Genomic DNA, 12018 nt, shown 5'->3' on the forward strand with positions numbered 1-12018 from the left:
ATTTGGAGATCCACCTCAACATAGAGTAGGTCCTACATCGGTGTTCGGAACTGTATCCCCATCTGTAGATATGGATGAAGATGGATCTCCTACTATTTAACAAACAAGGGTAGAAAATCCATTTCCAAACAAAGGTTCCTTACCTAGCTATGGGACGAAACAAGGCCCGAAGGTTGAAGGAAAAGGGCAAGGCAAATGATGATTACGCCACTCAACAGGAAGTGGCAGCCTCATTGCGATTACTGGCGAAGCAAAATTCCATTGTCTCTGAAGAAAGGAACTGTAGGCATGATGAGCAGGCCAAACAAATACAAGAAGAGATGGATTATAAGAATATGGAAGGAAACACTACAAATTACAGTCCCATGAGTAAGGCCTATTTTGATAGAAAAAAAAAATTATGACCCGGCGGCAGTTGTTTACCTCTGACTATACTTGTACAATGGTGGATGATGAAGATGATGTTGATTATGGATATTAAATTTAAGTTTTTGTAGTTTTTAAATTTAAGTTAATGTTGTTTTTAAATTTAATTTGTAGTTTTTGAATATAAGTTGTAGTTTTTAAATTTAAGTTGTTGTTTTTAAATTTAAATAATAAATTATGTTTGGGGCTATGACCCTTTGACCCTTGGTTGGAGATTGAGACAAATATGACTCTGTATTGTTCATTAAAATATTTATATCTTGAAGGGTTAAATGGCTAAAACGAGCCATCTGATCAGCCCTTGATTAGAGATTGCCTTACCATCTCCAACCGAGGGGCCAGAGGGCCATAGGCCAAACATAGCCTTATGACAAAAAACCATCTCCAACCGAGAGGGCCAAACATAATTTATTATTTTAATTTAAAAAATACAACAACTTAAATTTAAAAACTACAACTTAAAATACAAAAAAAAAAAAAATCCTTATTTGGGTTTACAAAACTATTTTGGGCTATCTCCTTGCTAATTAATATTAAACAGGCCACACGGACCCAAAGAATACTTAGGGTGTATGGTTTTTAAACAAAACATGTTCCATCGTTGTCTGTAAAGTGTAAACTCGTCCTCAAAAGCTAAAAAAACCCATATAAGTTTTGCCTTTTTCGCTTTTCACAATTGAATTTTAATAATTTTGAGTTTGATCATCATCCTCGTCCTCGCTTCAAAATCAAGCAAAGCATCGCATAATTTAGTTCCTCACCATCAATCAGAAACCCCAACTTTTCAAATTAAAAAATTATAATAAAAAAATATGGAGAGGGTGATGAACATAATAAAGCCAAAGCCAAATCCACAACAGCAATTAGAGATTGGCAGCGCAATCTTCGTCAAGAGTGCCGCAACATCGAACGACAAATTCGAGGTATTTTTTTAACTTACCCTAATTTAATTTTTACCATAATTTTCAATTTTCTTCGAACTTTTGGGTTGTGGGTTAATTTCTATGATGATTTAGGTTCATGGATCAAGAAATCGGTTTAATGGGTAGTTTTAATTTTGGTTATTTTGCAATGGGTTTTCTTCAGATATACAAAGAGAAGAGAAAAGTGTGCAGAAAGCAATCAAAGAGCCCGCTGGCTGGCTGGTTGATCTTGGCCAGCTCGCTGGCCTACTTTGAGATTCTTGGCCGAGTGGGATCCACAAACCCTTTGGCCTAATCCTCGGTTGAAGATGATTTTCGTGTCAAAACGGGTTATTTTTAGCCCTATAGTCCTTTGGTAGAGTCGGTTAGAGATGGCTAAACCAGAGTATCAGTAGGCATTCATTTCACATATCCAAACCACCATAACTGATTTTCTTTCATCTTTTCTTCAAATGCGGCTACTCCTACTTTACCTCGGATATCCTCTTTCCCAATGGCGAAGCTAGAAATTATTGAGGGGAGGGGCGAAATTTGAAAGGGTAAAAAATTGTTGTCGACGAGGTTTCATGTCATGAAAACATTCCATAATATGCTCATTGACTGCATAATGAAACATTATTAGCTAGGGTAAAATGCTGTAGAAAAAGGTATTGAGCCGTCGAAAAAACTTTTCGAGGAAAAAATTTGCCGTTGATCGTCGCAAATTCTTCTATTTGAAATACTTTTTTTTTCTTTTCTGATTAATCATCCATAAAAACACATTTTCGACACCAATCACCCTTCAATTTCAGTTAAATGCTTGTCGAAGTCGAATTTTAAAAAGATTAATAATCCTAAATTAAAGAGGTTTTTTGTCAATCGGGTGCAAATATAGTTTACAAGTTAGCTCATATAAGGTTCTCAAGCTCACAATATCATCAATTTAATAAATTATCATACAATTAGGCCGAAGATAAAAATTAATACACTTATAATATATCTTATGATGCATTATGAGAATTTTAAAACTTCGTGAACTATTTTAAAAATCATTCCAAATGTGAACAATGTAAATTGTAGTTGACTTATTTTTTTAAGGTAAGCTCCAAATACATACGACTCTTCATTTTTTTTACTCATTTGAAAAGATTAAAATGAACACTACCAATTATCGAATATTTACACATATGTAAGAGATTGAATTATGTGCTAACTATTACTTTACATTAGGTGATTGTAGACTAAAATTTATATTCATGTATACAAAATTAAATACATTGCCAATATAATTTAACAAGTTAGAACTTGAGGGTATATATATTTGTGAAGTGTGAGTTTTGGGGCATATTTTGCTGCTCTCGTAAAAGGGACGGGGTGTAAGTGAGTGTGAAGAAGAAATGGGGAACCAGTGGTCCCCACTATAATCATTTTTTTAAATCTCAATAAAGCAAAACGGTGTAGTTTTGCCTAAGAACTTTCAAAAAAATTATAACCCTTCATTGCTGCTGCTGTGTACAACAACAAAGAAACCAGAGTAGTAGCAGGGACTCCATCATTTCTGACGGCACCAGAGGGGTGGAACCATCGCTCCTGGGCTTGATTCTAGTGAGGGGAGGGGCGTCCGCCCCTCTTCGCTCCTCTGTAGCTTCGCCTATGCTCATTCCTAATCTTATCCTTGCTCGTGTGCTCACAAATCCAACGAAGCATTCTTATATCCGTTACACCCATTTTATGTACATGTTGAAGCTTCACCACATAACATTCCATGCCATAAATCATTGCCAGCCTCATTGCCATCCTATAAAGTTTTCCCTTGAGCTTCAATGACATACGACAATCACATAACACGCCGGATACACTCTTCCACTTCATCCATCCAACTTGTATTCTATGATTAAGGTCTCCATCCAACTCTCCGTTCTTTTGCAAGATAGATCCAAGGTAGCTAAAGATGTCGCTTTTTGGTATTTCTTGATCTTCAATCCTCACCCCTAACTTATTTGAGCCTCTGTTTGCACTGAACTTGCACTTCATATACTCTATCTTTGACCGACTTAGGCGAAGACCTTTAGATTCCAACACTTATCTCCAAAGGTTAAGCTTCGCATTTACTCATTCTTGAGTTTCATCTATCAACACTATATAGTTTGCGAAAAGTATACACGAAGGAATATCATCTTCAATATGTCCCGTTAACTCATTCATTACCAATACAAAAAGGTAAGGACTTAAATGTCACATTCCGTCTCGGAGATGTACGTTAATTATGTTATCGACGGTGTGAAATTACCTAAATATCCTTGGATGTTGAGAATTATTATGGGATGGGGTGGTTTAAACTTAAGATTTTGGACCAATTAATTATATTCCTCTTTTATTGGATCCAATTAGAACTAAGTGTTCTCTTAGTTGTGATTGGTGTGCATTTTGGGACCACACACACATCCCTACCCTCTCTCTTTTCTTTCCCGTACTCTCTCTCTCCTTGCTATACGTACGGACAAGAGCAAGAACACCTCAAACTTCGCAGATCAAGGAAGAAAATGGTACCATTGTGTTCGTGAGGACCCTACGAGTTCAAAGGTATCAATTTCAGGTAAGGAAGCATTCGATTTCACGTGGAAACCCTAGCCCCGATTTTGGTCACTATTCATGTAGATGTAAATATGTTGGTTTCAGGGAATTTCAAGCTCATAGATAGCTTTAGGAGGTCCTAAGGAGGCTCGGGGTGGTTCGTTGGATAAATTTGGACGTCAGGATAGCTAGTTTCAAAGTTGACCGGATTACTGAGCTTCCTCAGGTAAATTCTAGTGGATTTCAAGGTTTAAAAATAGTATAACGTGATTCTACATGTGGTTAGCTTTCCAATGGTTCAAATTTCATGAAAAATGGTGCAAAAATAAAGAAGTTAGGATGATTTTAATATTTTTCTAGAAACCGGCAAAGTCACCGGCGACCAGCGACTTACCGAAGAAGACAGGGGAATCTTCTGTTAGTTTTGACGGAATACGCTAACGCCGTCAGTTAGTTTGGACGGTTACCGTTGGGTTTGAACGGAATATTTCGAGGAATATTCCTAACGCCGTTCATGTTCCGTTACATGTGTCTGGCACATGGCGGCGCGTGGGAGCTCAAAAAATTTATCTAAAAATTTGGGGATGATCTTGAGATTGTGTAGGTCACTGTGGTGTATTCATATACGCATTTTGAGCAATGTATGAGAAGTCATTAGCTAGTCTTGTCTATGTGCTTTAAAATAACGTTTTTATAGTTAATTCGCATATAGGTGAGACTTATCCCGAGGACGAGCATATCCACGGACGACTCGGGGGTTACGACCCGTCGACATACCAGTGAGTGGGCTTTTGTTTTTAGTATATATTTATATACTTGATATATTTCCCAAAAAGCTTTTATATTCTGAATATGCATTTCATGTGTATATATATATATATATATATGTGGTGCTGTGGAGGCACAGGTAAGTTATGTTTGGCTATGTGAATCATCGATGATGTGTTATGTGATGGATTGATGTTGAGTTCATAAAACTGCACTTAGGGTGATTGTGATTTAGCCAGAGATATGAAGTACATGCCTGTTTATTTATGTTACCTCCCGCATTATATGCTCATATTGGATCCAACTTAAGTGCACAGTCTTGTCGTACAGATCTTAATTATGGTTCCGACTCGTAGGTGACTAGCGATTTATCGCCCGACTATTATGAGAGAGTAAAATTAAGCATAACTATATTACACCCAATCTTGTCGTACATACCTTTTTAGTGGTTCCAACTTATGTGCAGTATATTGTTGTATAGGTCATTGTAGTGACTCCGGCTAGATTGACTTAGAGCTATGAATTCAGCCGTACAGACTACCACAGGGGTTCCGGCTAACATATCATATTTCTATGAATTTATTCTTACCTAAATTGCTTACTCTGTTATATATTGGCATGACATATATTTAAATATCATTATGTGAAGCATGAATTGGATTGATATGATTTCATATATATATATATGCTTATATCCTGATTTTGGGAAAAATTATACATGTTTTACAGCGAGGGGTTAGATATGTTGATAAATGAAATGGTTTTGTAAAACATTTGTTTTTGCCTACTCACGTTTTCTATTTTGCGCCCCTCCAGGTTTTAAGTAAGCTTGTTGTTGGTGGCTTGAGGACGTCGGTGGTTCTGACCTATCTAAATAATAGTAGGACATTCCTGGTACTGTATAACTAGTACTTGTCCTACTGGACTGCACCTAGACTTATTATGCTCTGATTAGGAGTGTTTACTGTTGCAACTAACTCCTATCACTTCCTGTTTAGTAGTGCACTCTAGTAATTCAGTTTTTAATTATTCGTATAATTCTTATCTTTATTGCTTCCGCACTGTGCACATGGCTACGTCACTCTCACGTGATGGCCAACATGCCTTGATCTCGGTCGGAGTGTGTCAGTTTGGTATCAGAGCCTAGGTTTAGCAGTCCTATATAATTCTTGAATATTCTAATCCTTGTGATGTCTTATGTCAGAACTATGCCGCCTTGTAGAGAGCCCCGTCAATCAGCTGAATCTAGTTTCCCTGATATTGCTCAATTAGGGGAAGCTATAGTTTCTGCCATTCAGACAGCATTCCGTACTCCTTAGATGACACCTCTTGAGACAGTTCATAATCTGAAGTTAACTCACTTCATTGGAAATGAAGGTCATGAGGGGGCAGAAAAATAAGCTGAATCATGTGGAGAAGACCTTTCAGGTGATGTAGAGTCAGGAGAATCTTTCTTCTGATAGGTAGGTCGAGATGGCTACCTAGTTTTTGGGAGAACAGCCTGCATCCTGGTGGAGATATGAGTCTTACCAGTTGACCCCAGAAGAGATTATGGACTGATGAGTGTTTAAGGAGCTGTTTCGAAAAAAGGTTCATTACTCATGCGTATATCGATCTTAAGAAACATGAGTTTACTCATCTGAGGCAAGGAAAGATGTCCGCTAGTGAGTATTATAGGATGTTTACTGATCTGTCGAGATATGATATGAAGCTTGCTGCTAATCCGGTAAAGATGTTTCGCCGTTTCAGTTTGGGTACTAAGAAGAAATGGCGTTCCATAGCGACATCGACTCACTATGCCTCTTACCAGGAGTTTTATGAGATTCTACTGAGGATTAAGGAACATGCCTAGTGAAACTGAGGATGAGGAAGGAAAGAATAGGGGCCAGAGATGAGATGACAAAGGAAAAGGACAAACATTTCAGGGACCCCGCAAGACCCAGAACTTTAAGAGAAGTGGTGGTAGTTCTAGCTCTTCTAGCGAATGATTGAGTACTAATATGTAAAAGAGAGGTGGTAGATTCACTAGAGGTATGAGGTTCCTGACACAGAGAGATTTTGGTGGTTCAAGTGGATCTGGTGCTCCTTTATGCTGCATGTGTAATAATCGGAATTTTGGGGAGTGTAGAAAAGACAGTAATGAATGTTTTACTTGTGGACAGATGGGTCATAAAGCTGCCCAATGCCCTTAGAATCAGCAGAGACCCCAGCAACCTTCTTTCCCACCACTTGCATCGACCCAGCAAGCTTCAGGATCTAATGGTTATTCTCAGACTGGACGAGGAGGTGCCTACCACTATCAGGGCGACGCCGCTCCTTACACCTCAGGACAGCAGCAATACTCTCAGGATCTTCAGTATCAGAGTGGGTATTCTCAGTATCGGGGAGGATCTATGTCTTACCAGCCACATCAGCCAGTGGATCTCAGTGGTACCAAGGGGGATAGCCCCAGCAAGGAGAGATTGCTGCTAGTAGTGCAAGATCTTCGAGGCAGTCAAGTCAGCAGAGGCAGGGACGTGGTATTCATGCCAACATAGGTCGTGGTGGACGACAACAGAATTAGGGGCGTATCCATAACATGTCACTGCAAGACCAGATTTAATTATGGGTACATTAAATATTCTTGGTCATTTTATTAGAGTATTGATTGATTGTGGTGCTACACATTCTGTTATTTCTCATACATTTGCTCAAGTGACACAACCTCATCCTACACCTCTAGGATATAATTTAGAATTTTCTATGCCTAGAGGGGATAGATATTTTGTGAATCGGGTATATCCAGGATGTCCGGTGATAGTAGAGGATATTATTATGCCGGCTAATCTTATGTCGTTGGATATTATGGATTTTGATGTGATTTTGGGCACTAATTGGTTGCACTATAATCGTGCCAAGATAGATTGTTATAGGAAGACAGTCACATTTCATTGTCCTGGATTACCTAAAGTTACATTTGTAAAAGAGCCTAGTGGGGTGAGGTATGTTATTATTTTAGCCATGAAAGCAAAGAGATTGTTGTCGAAAGGTTGTCAGAGATATTTGGCTCATGTGGTGTTGAATGATGATGCTCCTAGTAGTGTGGAGGATGTTCAGGTGGTCAGATATTTTCCGGATGTATTCCCTGAGGATTTGCCTGGATTGTCGCCAGATAGAAAGGTGGAGTTTGTCATTGATCTGCTTCTAGGTACGAATCTCATATCCTTAACTCCTTATAGAATGGCTCCTGCTGAATTAAGGGAATTGAAAGTCCAGTTGCAAGAGTTAGTGGATAAAGGTTTTATTCAGCCTAGTACTTCACCTTGGGGAGCTTCAGTTTTATTTGTGAGGAAGAAAGATGGAACCTTGAGGCTGTGCATTGATTACAAGCAATTGAATCGGGTAACCATTAAGAACCGTTATCCATTGCCTTGTATAGACAATTTATTTGATCAACTCAAAGGTGCCTGCGTATTTTCTAAGATTGACTTGAGGTCAGGATACTCTCAGTTGAAGATTAAAAATGAAGATGTCCCTAAAACAACATTCAGGACTTGATATGATCATTATGAGTTTTTTGTGATGCAATTCGGGTTAACTAATGCACCAGTAGCTTTTATGGATTTGATGAATCGAGTATTCCAGCCATATTTGGACAGGTTTGTTATTGTCTTCATTGACGATATTTTGGTATACTCTAAGTCTAAGGCTGAGCATGTTAGACATCTAAAGTTGGTGTTGAGTAGTTTGAGGGAACATCAACTATATGCTAAGTTTAGCAAATGTGAATTCTGGTTGAATCAAGTGGCATTTTTGGGACATGTTATTTCTACTCAAGGCATTCAAGTGGATTCTCAAAAAGTGGCAGCTGTGGAGAATTGGGAGCAACCTCGAACCGTTACCGAGGTACGGAGTTTTATTGGCTTAGCAGACTATTATAGACGGTTCGTTAAGGATTTTTCAGTGATTGCTTTGCCATTGACGAGGTTGACGTGAAAATATGTTAAGTTTGAGTGGGATAATAAATGTGAGCAAAGTTTCCAGCAGTTGGAGTACTATCTCACTCATGCTCCTGTTTTAGCGCTTCCAGATGATAGCGGTAATGATGAGGTTTATAGTGATGCTTCTCTGAATGGTTTGGGTTGTGTATTAATGCAACATGGTATGGTGATTGCTTATGCTTCGAGATAGTTGAAACCTCATGAGAAGAATTACCCTACACATGATTTGGAATTAGCAGCTATCATCTTTGCCTTGAAGATTTGGAGACATTATCTTTATAGTGAGAAATGTAAGATCTTTACAAATCATAAGAGTCTTCAGTATTTGTTTACTCAAAGAGATCTTAATCTTTGACAGCGGAGGTGGATTGAGTTACTTAGTGACTATGATTGCACGATTGAGTATTGTTTATACCATATTTAGGGCCTCGTATTTAGATCTCGTACAAATACTTAGGGGACTTAAATGTAATTATGTGATAAAGGAAGGGGCAAATATGTAATAAGTAAGGAGTCCTTATTCTATAAAAGGACCCCTCACCTTCACAATTGGGGAGAGCCTCATTCTCACCCTCAGAGGCCAATTCCTAGGCTCTCTCACCCCCTCTCAAAGCTCTCACTCTCAGAGCTCTCTCTCCCTCAGATAAATACATAATCAGTGTGGACGTAACCCAAATTTTAGGGTGAACCACAATACATCTTGTGTTATTTACATTTCTTGCAGATTCACAGTCGAATTTACGTTGTTCCAAGATCCCCGGTTTTATGCATTAACATTTGGCGCCGTCTGTGGGAAACGACATGAAAAACTATGTCGGTTCTTTCTCAATTTTTCACCTCTACCGTGAATCTGCAAAATCTGCACACAAAAAAAAAACCCAGAAACCAAACACTCTATCTCTCACTCGCCTAATCCTTTTACAGAGGAGTCACAAAAATCAAAACTCTCTCTAAAAATCCAGTCTCTCTCTCCCCTGTTTCTCTCTCTAAACACACAGAGAGAAGGACAGCAAAGCCTTGTCGCATTTCACAGCTCCATGACCTCTCTTTCTCTCTTCTCTAACTCCTTGCTCGGCCAACGCCTATTTCCCCCAACTCTGTACTCTGTCCTGACCAAGTTAACATCAAAGCCTTGTCGAAATGTAAGGAAGAAATGACCGCCGCCGCAGCCATTCCCTCCCACCAAGATCTGGCGCTGCTGGCATTGGAGGATCAACGTGAACCAGAAGCGGTACGCCATCGTTTCGACCATTGCAGCTTCTGCCATTCCTGATCTTCCTCTTGTCGTCGGCGACTCAGTCGAGGGACATGGAGAAAACCTCGGCAGCTTTGAAACTTCTGAAGCAGATCGAGGCTTACGATGACGCCGATGAGGTGAATGGCAGCCACGCGATTCACCCCGGAAAGAGTAAGATAAGGAACAGCTGCAACACTGGTTCTAGGAAACAGATCCATATTTGGATCTAGACTACGGACATGTGGATTCGAGACTTGAAGAAGCTCAAAAGCAGAATAGCTGCGGCGCTCAAATGGAACCAACATAACTATCTTCTTCTACTTCCATGGCTGGTTCAAATTTTGGAATAATGTTTTTGTATGAATGATTATATCTCCGACGAGCGAGCTATCTTCGCAAATATACAGTTCTACAGTGTCCATGTTATGGAATATGAATTTGAAGCTCCTGTCAAGCTTTTGGACAAGATGTTGCATTCAATGCCACAATCACTAGATTGGAGATCAGAAAACTATAACAAGTTAGCGATGCAGTGGAAGGAGTTCAACGAGCTATGCCAAGTTAAGGTTCCATCATTCAGAGTCCAATCAAGACATGATAACAAAGAGAAAGTGGAAACGAGGAGGCGGGTTGTTGTTACTTGCCTTCACCACACATATGAGGGATAATTTATTTTGATGAGCTCGGGTTTCTGATCTTAGATTGTGAGTGGTTCTACGGCGAGGTGCTTGGCCAACTTAATCACACGGCTGGCGATGCTCCTGTGACTCACATCGTTGCAAACGGTTGGATGTCGGCGTTCCCCATGGATGTTGGTGTTTCTTTTCCAATACCTATTTTAGTACCGGGTGCACATGCATGACAGCTCAAAGATAGAAAGAGGTGCAATAAACGGAGAAAGCAAAACCATGCAGCAGAGAAAAAGAAAAGGTGCAAAGCAAAAGTGAAAAAAAAAGTTTTAAAAAAAAGAAAGAAAGAAAAAAGAAGAAAAACAAAAATTTTCCTATGATTACGATTCATTTTTTTTGCCAGGTGAAGAGACAGAGAGAGTGGTGGAAAAGCAAAAGCAAAACAGAAAGCGAAAGAAAAAGCAAAGCAGAAAACAAAAGCAAAAGCAAAAGCAACGCACCAACGATCTTTGTTTTTGTATGATGTAATTTATTTTTCTTATCTTTCAAAGACATCTGTATAAACCCCATCAGATGGTAATAAAAAAAATTAAAAAAATATAAAAAAAAACGGCAAAGCCCACAATAAATGGGCTGGAATGTTGTGTGGAGAGTGAAGTCCCATATGCCCAAAAGAGCCAGACCCTCTATTATCACCAAACAGGCGACCAAAAATACGCCCAGTACTACAAAAAATTAATCGGCAACCTGCCACTATTACCACCAACCAGGTGATCAAAAGTACGCCCAGTACTCCAAAATTATTCAGCAACTCGCCATTATTATCACCAACCAGGTGTTGAAATGTACACCCCGTACTCTAATATCATTTGGCAACTAGCCATTCATGCCACCAACCAGGTGATGAAATGTACAACCTGTACTCTAAAATCATTTGGCAACTAGACATTCATGTCACCAACCAGGTGATCAAAAGTACGCCCAGTACTTCAAATCATACATGAGCATTACTCATGTCAATCATACATAAACATTCATGAGCATCACTCATCCAATCATACATAAACATTCATGAGCATCACTCATGTCAACATTCATGAGCATCACTCATGTCAACATCCATGAGCATCACTCATGTCAATCAACATAAACATTCATGAGCATTACTCATGTCAATCATCTTCAAAAGCTTCATTTACAGAGCTACAGCTTCAAAAACTTCATTTACAAAAGCTCTAGCTTCAAAAGCTTCATTTACAGAGCTCCAGCTTCAAAGCTTTACTTGCAAAGCTTTACCTACAAAGCTTCAGTGCAGGGTATACAAATACTACCTCCGAACAACCGCCACTTCGGCCCATACATGGATTCAATTCAAAGTCACCAGCCAACAGACTCTATTGACCGAATATCTGGGGGGACTACATTATGTACCATATATTGGGCCTCAACTGGGCTTCATGAAAAATACTTGGGTGACTTAGCCCATTATTTATGTATTGAGG

At 39.1% G+C, this 12018-nt stretch overlaps 1 long non-coding RNA gene across 1 annotated transcript; it reads left to right on the plus strand.

Moving 5' to 3' along the window:
* Positions 1 to 1035: 1035 nt before the first annotated feature.
* Positions 1036 to 5708, plus strand: LOC139193798 (uncharacterized). Its single transcript, XR_011578280.1, has 3 exons — positions 1036 to 1349; positions 4615 to 4681; positions 5487 to 5708. It is a non-coding gene; the product is annotated as an uncharacterized lncRNA (long non-coding RNA).
* Positions 5709 to 12018: the final 6310 nt, after the last annotated feature.

The sequence above is a fragment of the Malus domestica genome, chromosome 17 (genome assembly GCF_042453785.1).
Source record: "Malus domestica chromosome 17, GDT2T_hap1".
NCBI classification, from domain to species: domain Eukaryota; kingdom Viridiplantae; phylum Streptophyta; class Magnoliopsida; order Rosales; family Rosaceae; genus Malus; species Malus domestica.